Source organism: Acomys minous (assembly GCF_964271855.1).
Source record: "Acomys minous genome assembly, chromosome: 11".
Classification (NCBI taxonomy): domain Eukaryota; kingdom Metazoa; phylum Chordata; class Mammalia; order Rodentia; family Muridae; genus Acomys; species Acomys minous.
This window is the reverse complement of record NC_140492.1, coordinates 80318816-80331374: the sequence shown is the minus strand read 5'-3', so window position 1 is coordinate 80331374 and position 12559 is coordinate 80318816. Positions and strand designations below refer to the sequence as shown.

Sequence of the window (12559 nt, the reverse complement as noted above, 5' to 3'; positions counted from 1 at the left end):
ATAAAACCAGGCCTAGCCAGGCTCCACAGCCCGGCAGGGTCTCCCACACTCTTGGGAGAGGTTGAACAACCCTGAGGGGGTCAGGACAGAAAACTAAACAGTGGCCACAACTCATTGGGACTGAACCACCTCAGTAGTACAATCTGAACGGGACCAGACAGAAGCCTACGTCTGCTGACCCAGTGGGGAGCCCACAGCATGGAGCAAAGTCTCATGAGTGGAAACCAGGTCAACTGCCTGTTCCAGGAAAGAATTCTCTGTTCCCCACTGGCAAGGGCACTCGACCTATAATCACTCACCAACTATCCACTCCCAAAGGCCAGTGAAGGACTCCAGAAGCTACTTCCCAACATCAAAGACAACAAGATGACTAAATGCCAGAATAAGAACACAAACAACAAAAACCAAAACAATCTGGCATCTCCAGATCCCAGCTATCCCAAAGAAAGCAATATTGAGAACTCAAACACAACCAAAATATAAGAAAATGACCTCAAATATTTAGTAATGAAGATGATAATGGAAGAAATGAATAAAATCCATAAACAAATGCAGGAAGACGCAGCAAACCAGGTTGAAGACATAAAAAAGGACTAAAGAGAGGCACTGGAAGAAATTCTAGAAAATACAATCAGATGAAGAAAGTCAATATATAGTTCATGATCTGAAGATGAAAATAGAAACAATGATAAAGGCACAGACAGGAGAAAGATGGGAACGAGAGAGCTTAGAGAAGAAAGCAAGCAACACAGAGGTGAGCTTCTCAATAGAATCCAATAAATAGAGGAACACATCTCGGGACTAGAAGATACAATCGTAGAACGCAAATCAACCATCAAAGAAGATGGTAAATCTGAAAAATTACAGACCAAAAACATCCAAGAAATCAAGGACACAATGAAAAGACAAAACCTGAGGATAATAGGCATTGAGGAAAGAAAAGAAATCCGACTCCAAGGCCCAGAAAATATCTTCAACAAAATCATAGAAGAAATTTCCCCAATTTAAAGAAGGAGACGCACATAAACATGCAAAGAGGCCTACAGAACACCAAATAGAATAGACCAAAAAAGAAAATCTTCACACAACATAATAATCAAGACACAAAATATACTGAAAAAATATTAAAAGCAGCAAGAGAAAAAGGCCAAGTAACATATAATGGCAAACCTATCAGAATTACACCTGACTTCTCAGCAGAGACCATGAAAGCCAGAAGGGGCTGGACAGAGGTCCTGCAAAACTAGGAGACCACAGATGCCAGACCAGACTCCTATACCCAGCGAAACTATCAATAACCATTGATGGAGAAAACAAGATATTCCACGACAAAAACAAATTCAAACAGTACATTTCCAAAAATCCAGCGTTACAGAAGTTAATAGAAGGAAACCTCCAAGCCAAAGTGACAAGCTACAACCAAAATTACATGGGAAATAGATAACTACACTGTTGCAAAAACATAACCACACAAACATTCTAGTGCAACCAACATCAAAATCAAGGGACTTAACAGTCACTGGTCATTAATATCTCTCAACATTAATGGTCTCAAGTCTCCATTAAAAAGACACATAAAAACTGAATGGATGCATAAGCAAGACCCAACATTGCTCTGCATTCAAGAAATACATCTCAGCCATAAGGATAGACATTACTCAGGGTAAAAGGCTGGAAAAGATATTCCAAGCAAACGGACACAAGAAACAAGCTGGTGTAGCCGTTTTAATATATAATAAAATAGACTTCCAACCAAAATTAATCAAAAGAGATGAAGATGGTCACTTCATACTCATCAAAGGTAAAGTCAACCAAGATGACATCACAATTCTAAACATCTACGCTCCCAATACAAGGACACCCACATTTGTAAAAGAAATATTAAAAAAGCTTACATGACACAATGACCCACACATATTAATAGTGGAAGACTTCTACATACCACTTTCGCCAAAGGATAGGTCATAGAAACAGAAATTAAACCGAAAAATAACGACACTAACTAACATTTGAATCAAATGGATCTAACAGATATATACAGAACTTTTTACCCAAACACAAAGGATTATATCTTCTTCTCAGCACCCCATGGAACCTTCTCCAAAACTGATGATATAGTAGGTCACAAAGCAAGCCTCAACAAATTGAAGAAGATTGAAATAATACCTTGCATCCTATCAGATAACCAAGGTCTAATACTGGATTTCAACAACATCAGAAATATCAAAAAGCCTACACACACATGGAAACTAAACAACTCTCTACTTAATGACAACTGGTCAGAAAAGAAATAAAGAAAAAGATTAAGGACTTCCTGAAATTCAACAAAAATGAAAGAAAATACCCAAATTTGTGAGATACATTGAAAGAGGTAGTAAAAGGAAAATTAATAGCACCAAGTACCTTTATAAAGAAATTGGAAAGATCCCATATAAGTAACTTAACAACACATCTGGAAGCCCTAGGGAAAAAAGAAGCAGAAACACCAAAGATGAGTAGACTTCTGGAAATAATCAAACTACAGGCTGAAATCAATAAATTAGAAACAAAATCCAGGCGTGATGGTGCACGTCTTTAATCTCAGCACTCGGGAGGCAGAGGCAGGCGGATCGCTGTGAGTTCGAGGCCAGCCTGGTCTACAGAGCGAGTCCAGGACAGCCAAGGCTACATAAAGAAACCCTGTCTCAAAAAAAAAAATTAGAAACAAAGAGAACAATTCAAAGAAGCAACAAAACCAGGAGATGGTTGAGAACAATCAACAAAATAAATAAACCATTAGTCAAACTAACTAAAAGTCAGAGAGATGCAATCCAAATCAACAAAATCAGAATTGAAAAGGGAGACATAACAACAGACAGAGAAGAAATACAAAGAATCATAAGATCCTACTCCAAAGGCATATATGCCACAAAATTTGAAAATCTAAGGGAAATGGACAATTTTCTTGATCGATTACACTTCCCAAAATTGAATCAAGATTAGATAAAAAATTAAATAGTCCTATTTCTCCTACAGAAATAGAAGCAGTCATTAATAATCTCCAAAACAAAAAACAAAAACAAACAAACAAACAAAAAAGCCCACGTCAAGATGGTTTCAGGGCAGAATTCTACTAGACCTTCAAAGAGGTGCTAATACCATTACTCTTCAAGCTACTCAAAAAGATAGAAATGGAATCAACATTACCAAACTCATTCTATGAGGCCACAGGCACGTTGATACCTAAATCTCACAAAGACCCAACAAAGAAAGAGAATTTCAGACCAATTTCTCTGATGATCATTGATGAAAAAATACTCAATAAAATACTCGCAAAATGAATACAAGAACATATCAAAGATATCATTCACCATGACCAAGTAGGCTTCATTCTAGGCATGCAGGGATGGTTTAATATATGGAAATCCATCAATGTAATCCACCATATAAACAAACTGAAAGAAAAAAAAACACATGATCATCTCCTTAGACGCAGAAAATACATTTGACAAAATTCCAACACCCATTCATGTTTAAAGTTTTGGAGAGATCCGGGATACAAGGCACATACCTAAACATAATAAAGGTTATATACAGCAACCCAATAGCCAACACCAAAACAAATGGAGAAATACTCAAGGAAATTCCTTTAAAATCAGAGAACAGGCAAGGCTGCCCAGTTTCTCCAAATCTCTTCAATATAGTTCTTGAAGTTCTGGCCAGAGTAATAAGACAACAAAAGGAGATCCAAATGGGAAAGGAAGCCAAATTATCCCTATTTGCAGAAGATATGAAAGTGTACATAAGTGACCCCCAAAATTCCACCAGAGAACTCCTACAGCTGATAAACACCTTCAGCAACGTGGTTGGATACAAAATTAACTCAAAAAAGTCAGTAGCCTTCCAATATACAAACGACAAATGTGCAGAACAATATAAAATTAATAGTTTCCAAACATGCTATTGGGGGTTGGAGCTTTAGAAAATTGACTGGGTGGGAGGAAAAATTTGAATCCATAGAATTCTACCCCTGGCCACATCCAATTCACGTCCTCATCATGAACAAAACACTAAGTCTTAACCTATTTCAGAATCAATGCTAAAATTTAATGTCCAAAGTTACAGCTAAAAACATCTACATCAGGTATAGATGAGATATGAGGCACAGTCTGCCCTTAGAGAGATTTCATCTGTATCCATGAACCTGTAAAAACAGATAAATTATATACTTTAAAAATATAATGAATATGAATAAATTAATAAAAACATATTTAAAAAATACAATGGAACCGAGTGTGGTGGCACACCCCTATAATCCCAGCACTCAGGGAAGCAGAGTCAGGCAGACCAATGTGAGTTCAAGGCTAGCCTGGTCTACAAAGTGAGTCCAGGAGTCCAGGACAGCTAGTGCTACACAGAGAAACCCTGTCTCGAAAAACCAAAAAGATAAAGATGGTAGATAGATAGATAGATAGATAGATAGATGATAGATAGATAGACAAATAGATAGATAGATAGATAGATAGATAGATAGATAGATGGATGATAGATACACAAGGTGGGAATGATCTCATGGGACTCCTAACAGTGGAAGCAGGGGCTATCACTGGTTCTTTTGCCTGCTTTTGGAACCCCTTTCCTCCTATTCAGTTGCATTGTACTGCCTTAATATTAGGGTTGTGCCTAGTCTTACTGTGACTTGATATTTCAGGTTGCTATCCCTGGGATGCTTGCCTTTTTCTGAAGGGAAACAGAAGAGAGGTGGATGAATGAGAAGGGGAGGTAGGAGGTGGAGGTGGGAGATGGGACTGCTAGGAGGGGAGGGGGGAAACTGTGGTCGGAATGTTCTATATGAGAGAAGAATAAAGAAAAAAGAAAACAAACACAGTGGTAGGGGCTGGGTACACAGCTCAGTTGGTAGAGCGCTTGCCTGATAGTCAAGAAACTCTGGGTGTGGACAGCACTTTGTAACACCGTGGCGGTAGAAGCAGGAGGATCAGAAGCAAGCTCATCCTCAGCTACGCAATGAGTTCAGTGTGCGGCTAGGCTGGGCTACATCAACGCTTACCTGAAAAGTAAAAATACAAGACGGGTACACCTGCCATCCTAGCCTGGGCTACGTAGCAAGTTTCAGGACAGCTTAGGCTAGGCAGCTGATCCCTGTCAAAACAAAGGAAGGAAGGAAGGAAGGAAGGAAGGAAGGAAGGAAGGAAGTAAGTTAGGAAGAAAGATTGATTCTGTGTGTATGGATGTGTATGCACGTGCATGTGCGGGAACACATTGCTGTGGAGTACATATGGTGGTCAGAGAACAGTTCTGGGGAGTGAGTTCTCTCCTTCCACTGTGGGTTCCAGAGACAGGGCTCAGTCACCAGCCTGGCCTACTCTGTTTGGAGACGAGCCCTGACCCTGCTCAGCTAAGCCTTCGCTCTTTTCTGTTGAATTTCTTCCATCTGCCTTGTCTCATCCTTTTAAAACTCCACAACTTTCTAGATATAACGATTTAAGAAAAAGCTTCCAACTACATCAGAGTTAAAGCAAATGGGTTAATGTAATTTCCAAATTGAAATTAATATCAAAAATATCCTCAGTATAAAAGTAAGTGATATCAAGAAAAAGAAGGTGTCCAAAGCAACACAGCCTTTTACTGCCAACTAATCAATCTTTTAATGCTTTTAAATTATCTCATTTGGGATTGTAGTTGTGGCCACATTTCCAGTTTGTTTCCTCATCTGTGCAAGGTAAACACAGCTAAGCTATGTGTTAAAGTAGGAAAGAGCCGCATGCCTTCACTCCCTTGGACATTTACTCTAGATTGTTAAGCCATACATAGTACCTTTCCTGCTGCTTTCTTATAGCTGATTGATTATGATGGCAATGTGATTGGAAGATGGTAAGAATGCTACCTATCTCCCACAGTGGTTTGTGGTTAAACTCTTGTATACTGCTTGTAATCATGCTTTCAGGAGCTATGAAAGAGATTTCCAAGACCCCAACCACATCTGAGCCATCACCCCTAGAAGCTCTGAGTACATCAAGACTACATTTATGATGACTCAAAACTGTACTTAAGTTTAAACAAAATATAAAACCTGCTACGAGGAAATATACATACAATAAATGCTATTACTCTGCAATCTGCCTGGCAGTAATATTTTCTGAGACAAAATCTATTACATACATTGCAAACGAAAGTGCCTCCAAAACAAGGGGAGCGACAGGGTAGGGACAGCAACTTACTTGTAACTTACCTACAAAGCTTTGAGCATGTCAGTCATCTGTCACCTCACATGTTGCAGAGCAATTAATTTCAGTTAGCCAAAGAATGATAAGAAAATTATGACATAATTTTTCACTATTTAAACTACAGAAAAATGATTGACATAAACGAGTCTTCTAACTCTAAGACTTGAGAAATGTATGTTCCCAAAGTATTTTTTTAATTTATTTTTTTTCCTCCTTTATTAATTTATTCTTGTTACATCTCCATGGTTATCCCATCCCTTGTATCCTCCCATTCTTCCCTCCCTCCCAATTTCCCCTTATTCCCCTCCCCTATGACTGTTCCTGAGGGGGATTACCTCCCCCTTTATGTTTGCATTAAAAAGTCCAATATCAAACAAAAAAAAATTGTTACTGTAACCTAGCGGACATTCAAGCATTCTTCAGTAAGATACTTCTTTTAATTTTAATTATTATATGTAAAAATATTTTAATGAGTAACATGATGGTTCATTCCTTTAATCCTAGATTTGGGGAGACAAGAGACAGGTGGATGTCTTTGAGTTTGCGACAAGTCTGGTCTACATAGCAAGTTCCAGGCCAGCCAGAGTTACATAATGAAAGCCTGTCTGGGAAAAAAAAAATTGTTTTCAACTCAATCTCTGCCATAGGAACAAAAGTCATGTATTACATATTCTCAAGAATTTAGCTTATTCTGCAGGACTATACGTAGCTCACACCTTCCAGACAATGGCTACTGAACCCCATAAATAGAAACATATTACTGGATAGGGGGCAGGGTCCCTGGATTACTGAGAGCCAAGTGTTTTGCTTCAGAACCGCACGGAAGTGACTGGGGTTTGCACTCCTCACCCTCCTCCCCACCCCACTCCAATCTGTGGATCTATATTATTCTCATTACTTGGTTGTTGGGCCCTCTGTGCTGTCAGTCATGGCGCTCACTGTCTATTATCATTACTGATCTCCTGTGTCACCGTCCTCCTAGCCACATCAGACTGCTTCAGTGCTACCCAGTGTATCTTTACTCTTCATCACTTTGCGTCCTGTTCCCTTCTCTTCTCAGCTGCCAAACAAAGGAGGTCCGCTTCACAGGTACAGCCAGCCAATCAATATACCTTTTTCCTTTCAATTAAAGAACAAAACAACAAGCGAATCAGGGAGATCTTTGGTTTCTCTGAGCTGTTTTAATCATAATGTGATACTGAAAGTTTTGTTCATTGTACAAAAGTGACCTTACAGTTTTGTTTTTGTTTAATTTCTAAGTATGGGGTGATTGTAGACACCCAGCCCACAGTCTATTATTATATTATATTATAAAACTTTGGGGTTAAAAAACAAGAAAATGTATCATGTTTGCCATCTTAAAAGTTAACTCATAAAGTTTTATTAAAATCAGATCATAAATGGACAAGCTTGAAACATAGCTCAATGCTATAACACTTGACTAGCATACATAACATCCTGGTCCAATCCATAGTATGACACACACCCCAAAAAAGCTGGGACTCGTTGCCCCACCTGTAAACCTATGATTTCAGTATGTGTGTGGCTGTGACAAGAAGAATCATGAGTTTGAAGCCAGCCTAGAATACAAAGACTATTTCAAAAACTCCAAAGATGATACGTCAGTGACCAAAAGGCACAGGTAAAAAAATGTTTAACATCACCGATTATCATAGGACTGGGAATCAAAACCACAGACAGCCCTATATGGTTATGAGTATGGCAATTACTTCTATTTGAATGGTTTTGTGAAGATGTAGAGAAATAATCACAACTGTGTGTGCAAATTAGAGCTCTGTGCATTGCTGGTGGGAAATAAAAATCAGGCAGTCATTGTGGCCAACAGCATGGCAATTCCTCAAAAACTTATACACAGAATTACATGTCAGTCAGCTTTCTGTTACTATAATAAGTACTAAATCAATCAACACATGAAGAGAAAAGGTTTTCTTTGGCTCCCAGTTTTAGAGGTTTCAGTGCATTTTTTTATTGGCCTTATTGCTTTTGTACCTGTGGAAGGGAGCGCATTATGGTGGGAGCAGAAAGAAGCACATGGCAGAGCAAAGTGCTCACTTCTTAGCCAGGAAGCACAGCAAAGGGCGGAGGAAGGAGCTAAGGTTCCACTCCCCTCTTCACAGTCACGTTCTCAAAGCTGGAAAACCTCCAGCCAGCACCTACTTTTTTCCCCCTAGCACTTCTCTGAGGACCAAGCATTAAGACACAAAGATTCAAGATACACATGAGTCCAAATTACTACAGATCAAACAGTTTCACTTAAGGATACATAACCAGAAGAAATGAAAGTAAGGCCAACAGATGTTTGTACACAGGGCAGCAGCATTTACAGTAACCAAAAAGTGAAAGTAACCCCAGTGTCCACAGATAAATAGATAAAGAGATACATTTATACAGTGATTACTATATTCAGCTTTGAAAGGAAGGATATTCTGGCATATGCAATATCATAGTTGAAACTCGGGGACACTGTCCTACGTTAAGTACGCCAGCCACAAAAGGACAAATGCTGTATAAGTGAACTCAGGGTAAATCCATAGTAGTCAAGGTCAGAGACAAAAGGAAACTCCTTTGCTGCCAGGGACAACAGGTAGTTGACAATGAGGCATTAGCGTTTAACAGGTAAAATCAGTACAGAGGGGAAAAATATTCACTACATACGGACCCTATTGGGCAAACCCAGTCTAACACAACCAAAGGAACACACACATTACATTAACTGACTGAACGCTGGTAACTCTGTTAACTGCTCCATAAAAGCACGGACGCACCTTTACATGTGTACTGACCCTCACAAAGCTGACCCTCCTCACAGAGCTAAGTTGGTGGCGAACAAATATGATCTCTCAAAAACATAGCAAATCACCCGATATTCTTTCTCCAGACTGCTAATCCCTGTGTCTTTCCTATCCCAAGTGATGACAGATGTGTTTCTACCTCAGCACCTCTGTATTCACCTAAACCATAAGCCCATAGCTGTACAGTCTGGCCCCTCACTTAATTCCGATCTCCGAGCAACGAGGCCTTTCTTTCGCAAAGAGGACTCTAAGACAGCACTCTCCCCTCCGCTTGCGAGCCTTCTCACTACATTTTATGAATTTGCTATGGATTGCTCTCCACCCAATAGAATAAGCGCATCAGCAGCGCAGGACTTTCTGTTTTATTCACTATCAGCTTCTCTGAGCTTGGGACGTTCCCTGATGTACTGAAGGAGCTGGATAAATAGATAGATAGACGCTCACAGCCTTATAAATTGTATCTTCCTCTTGGCCTGGATACTGTTCTACCTTCCAGAAGTGCTGCTGTAGCAGCAGCCAAAACGCCATTCCAGCCAGTCCTTCACTTCTCACCCCTTCCATGGTTAAAGGGACCAGACTCCTAGTTTAAAAGTAGAAAAGTTTTTTACACACCACTCCATTCCAGCACTGCCAATGAAACCCAGATTTAGCACCTGAAAGAGTTAAGGGTATCTGAGAATAAGAAGAAACAGAATACTAGTTTCGGCAGGGCTTTAAGGCAAAACCAAACCATGAACTTTAAGAGCGTCACTACACCGCACCTATTTAAAAATAATCAAAACAAGGCAATTAGCAGATCCAGACCACAGAACTTTCCCGCTACACTTTTTTTTTTTTTTAGGACAGTGCGATTTGTCTTTAAGATGCAGGCCAAACGCACTTAGACAGAAGTGACTTGTTCCAAAAGATAGACACTTTGAAAAAACGAGACGCACGTGATGTGGGAGGAAAAATAGTCTGCTTCCAAAAGTAAGTAACTCTGAGAAGAATGTATACATCTTGCTAATGTTCATGCGATACAAGTTTTGAGGGCATTTCATAAGGGGACACTTTAATGTTTGCGACGAGGGGATGCCAAGGCTTTAGCGGCTAACACTTTTTGTATTAAAAACGAACAAGCAAAAACAACTTCAACCAGACAACTGCCACACAATAAGTGGAGGGTCCTTTACTGTAAGGTCTCTCTGGTGACAAGCACAGTCTCAGGGGCTCAGACACAAGGCTAGCCACCCCAGGACACACACACACGTGTTCCTCCTGCCTGCAGAGTGGACAAGGCAGGTGGAGGCAAGGCCTTTGCAAAGTCCTGGACCCAGGTGAGGGAAGTGGCCGCTGTGCCACCGTCCCGCCCGAGCCCCAGCCAGGCCGCCCCTCCGCCAACGGCAGGGCGCAGACGTTGCCAGCGCCATCCTACCTGAGCTGTGCCCCAAGCTGCACGGTGGCGGGGGATAGGAAGGAGGAGGCGTGGTCTTCCAGCTCTCAGGGCGAACTCCCTCGCGCCCCAGGTCCCAGTCGCTCACTCTCTCGGGATGCGCGCCCCCAGCAAGTTCGAGTTGCACTTCCGGGGTCTGCAGGGGACTTAAACGTCATCACGTACGCGACCGCCGCGGAGCCAACAACCCGGAAATGGGCGGGGCGGGCCTCTGGCTCTGTTCCTGCTGTGCTAATGGGTGCGTGAGCTAAGCCAGTGGGTTGTACTGTGTTGAGCGTCCTTGTCGCACTCCGCTAGCCTAAAGCCTCCTCCTGGCTGGCCTTAAGCGAATTCCCCATTCTTGGTTTGTGTGGCTTGTGTGTTTTACTCTAGATGACACGGGGGCGGGAGGGGGGGACGCCTAGGTTTGAAAGATTTTTGTTTACCAGGAAATTAAGAGAGGAAGTGTAAATGCTAACAAGCTAATGACAGCTGACTCAAATAAGAAGAGTGTTGCTGTTCTGTTTTTCCAAGATAGGCTTGAAAATGGTTCTCTTAATGGTAGATTAGGGGTGAGCAATAGGTGCAAATGATTTTAAATTTTTATGTGGTATTCTGATTTCTTTACCGCCCACCCCACCCCCGCAAAACAAACAAAACAAAAACATTATTTTACCAATGAAGGCCAGGCCAAAGAGAGTACTGGAGACACAACTATGAGTGACCACTGACCTGAGGAAAGGGTGGCAGCTAGCAAACCTACATTTGCAATATTTTCAGAGAGAAGATTCCAGAATTTTTGGAAGTACACTGTACCCCACTCCCATAATCTCAACTCCTGCTTTCTTCAAAACGAAAGGCAATGTTATTTGTTGGCAGTGTGCCCTATTCCAACTGTATGAGCACAATGACTTTATCTTGTCTTTTTAAGGTACCCTCAACCAGGACAAGATGCCTGTCACAAAATATACAATAAATGTCGCTTGGATAAATTAGTGCTTATCTATTACACTAGTTGGAGAAACTTAGTAACATACAGGACAAGAGGGTGGAAAGTCATCACAGCAGGTAACAATTTGGGCGGGAAAGGTTATAGCAGTATAAAGGAAATGTTACTGAGGAAAACCAGAATTTACTCAAACAAGCCAAGAATGCCTAGTAGGAAGCCATAGCATTGTAAGACGGTTAGGGTTCCATTTTAACAGAAGAAAAGAGGTTCTAAAATGCTTTGTATACTATGAGCAAATTGAATTTTGTGTTTCAGATAGTTTTTTTTAAATCATGAAAAACAACATATTTTCATTTTTGTAGACTGACAACCATGAACAAGTTCCTTAAAAATGCTCCTGGGGACAGGGGTTGGCTCAAGAGATAACTCACCTGTTAAAAAACACTTAGTGTTCTTCCAGAGAATCAGAGTTTGGTTCCCTACACTCATAACACGTGACTGGGCTCACCACTGCCTACAACTCCAGTTCTAGAGGATCCCATGCTTTTCGGCCTCCAGTTGTCAGTGCACACAAGTGGCTCACATAAGCTCACACAGGCACATGCATATACACATAAAAATCTAAAATCAAAACAAGAAAAACCAAGCCTGGTAGTGGTGATGGCACATGCTTTTAATCCCAGCACTCAGGAGGCAAATTCACTTTCTGTGAGTTCAAGGCCAGCCTGTGAGTGCCAGGATAGCCAGGGCTACACAATGAAACCTTGTCTTGAAAAACCATAAAACAACATTGGACTAAAATCTGGTCAATCTCTGATGTCTCTCTCTCTCTCTCTCTCTCTCTCTCTCTCTCTCTCTCTCTCTCTCTCTCTCTCACTCTCGTGTGTGTGTGTGTGTGTGTGTGTGTGTGTGTGTGTGTGTGTGTTTGGGGGAAAGAGAGAGAGAGAGAGGGAGGGAATATGTTTTCCATAACTATAACTACAACTATGCTATAGGGTAACTTGACTTGTTCAAGGCTTATGACAGCTACTATGAAAAGACTTGTCCTAAAAATAATAGTCTAAAAGAAAGAGAAGAAATCCAGAACAGAGGCCCTTAAACTGTGTTCAACAAAATCACAGAAGAAAATTTTTCTAAGCTGAAGAAGAAGTCTATAAAAGTA

General features: G+C 40.8%; 1 protein-coding gene across 10 annotated transcripts in view; it reads right to left on the bottom strand.

Moving 5' to 3' along the window:
• The window catches only part of ARB2A (ARB2 cotranscriptional regulator A), a 363769-nt gene extending 353149 nt beyond the window's left edge, over nt 1-10620 (bottom strand). For 5 of the 10 annotated variants that reach the window (XM_084802551.1, XM_084802558.1, XM_084802555.1 and 2 more), the window contains exon 1: nt 10452-10590. The gene's annotated coding sequence lies outside the window, so the exon portion shown is untranslated. Of the gene's footprint in view, nt 1-7122; nt 7390-10451 lie in introns of those variants that run through there. The other 5 variants (XM_084802553.1, XM_084802560.1, XM_084802554.1 and 2 more) reach the window with 5 other exon arrangements.
• Nucleotides 10621-12559: the final 1939 nt, after the last annotated feature.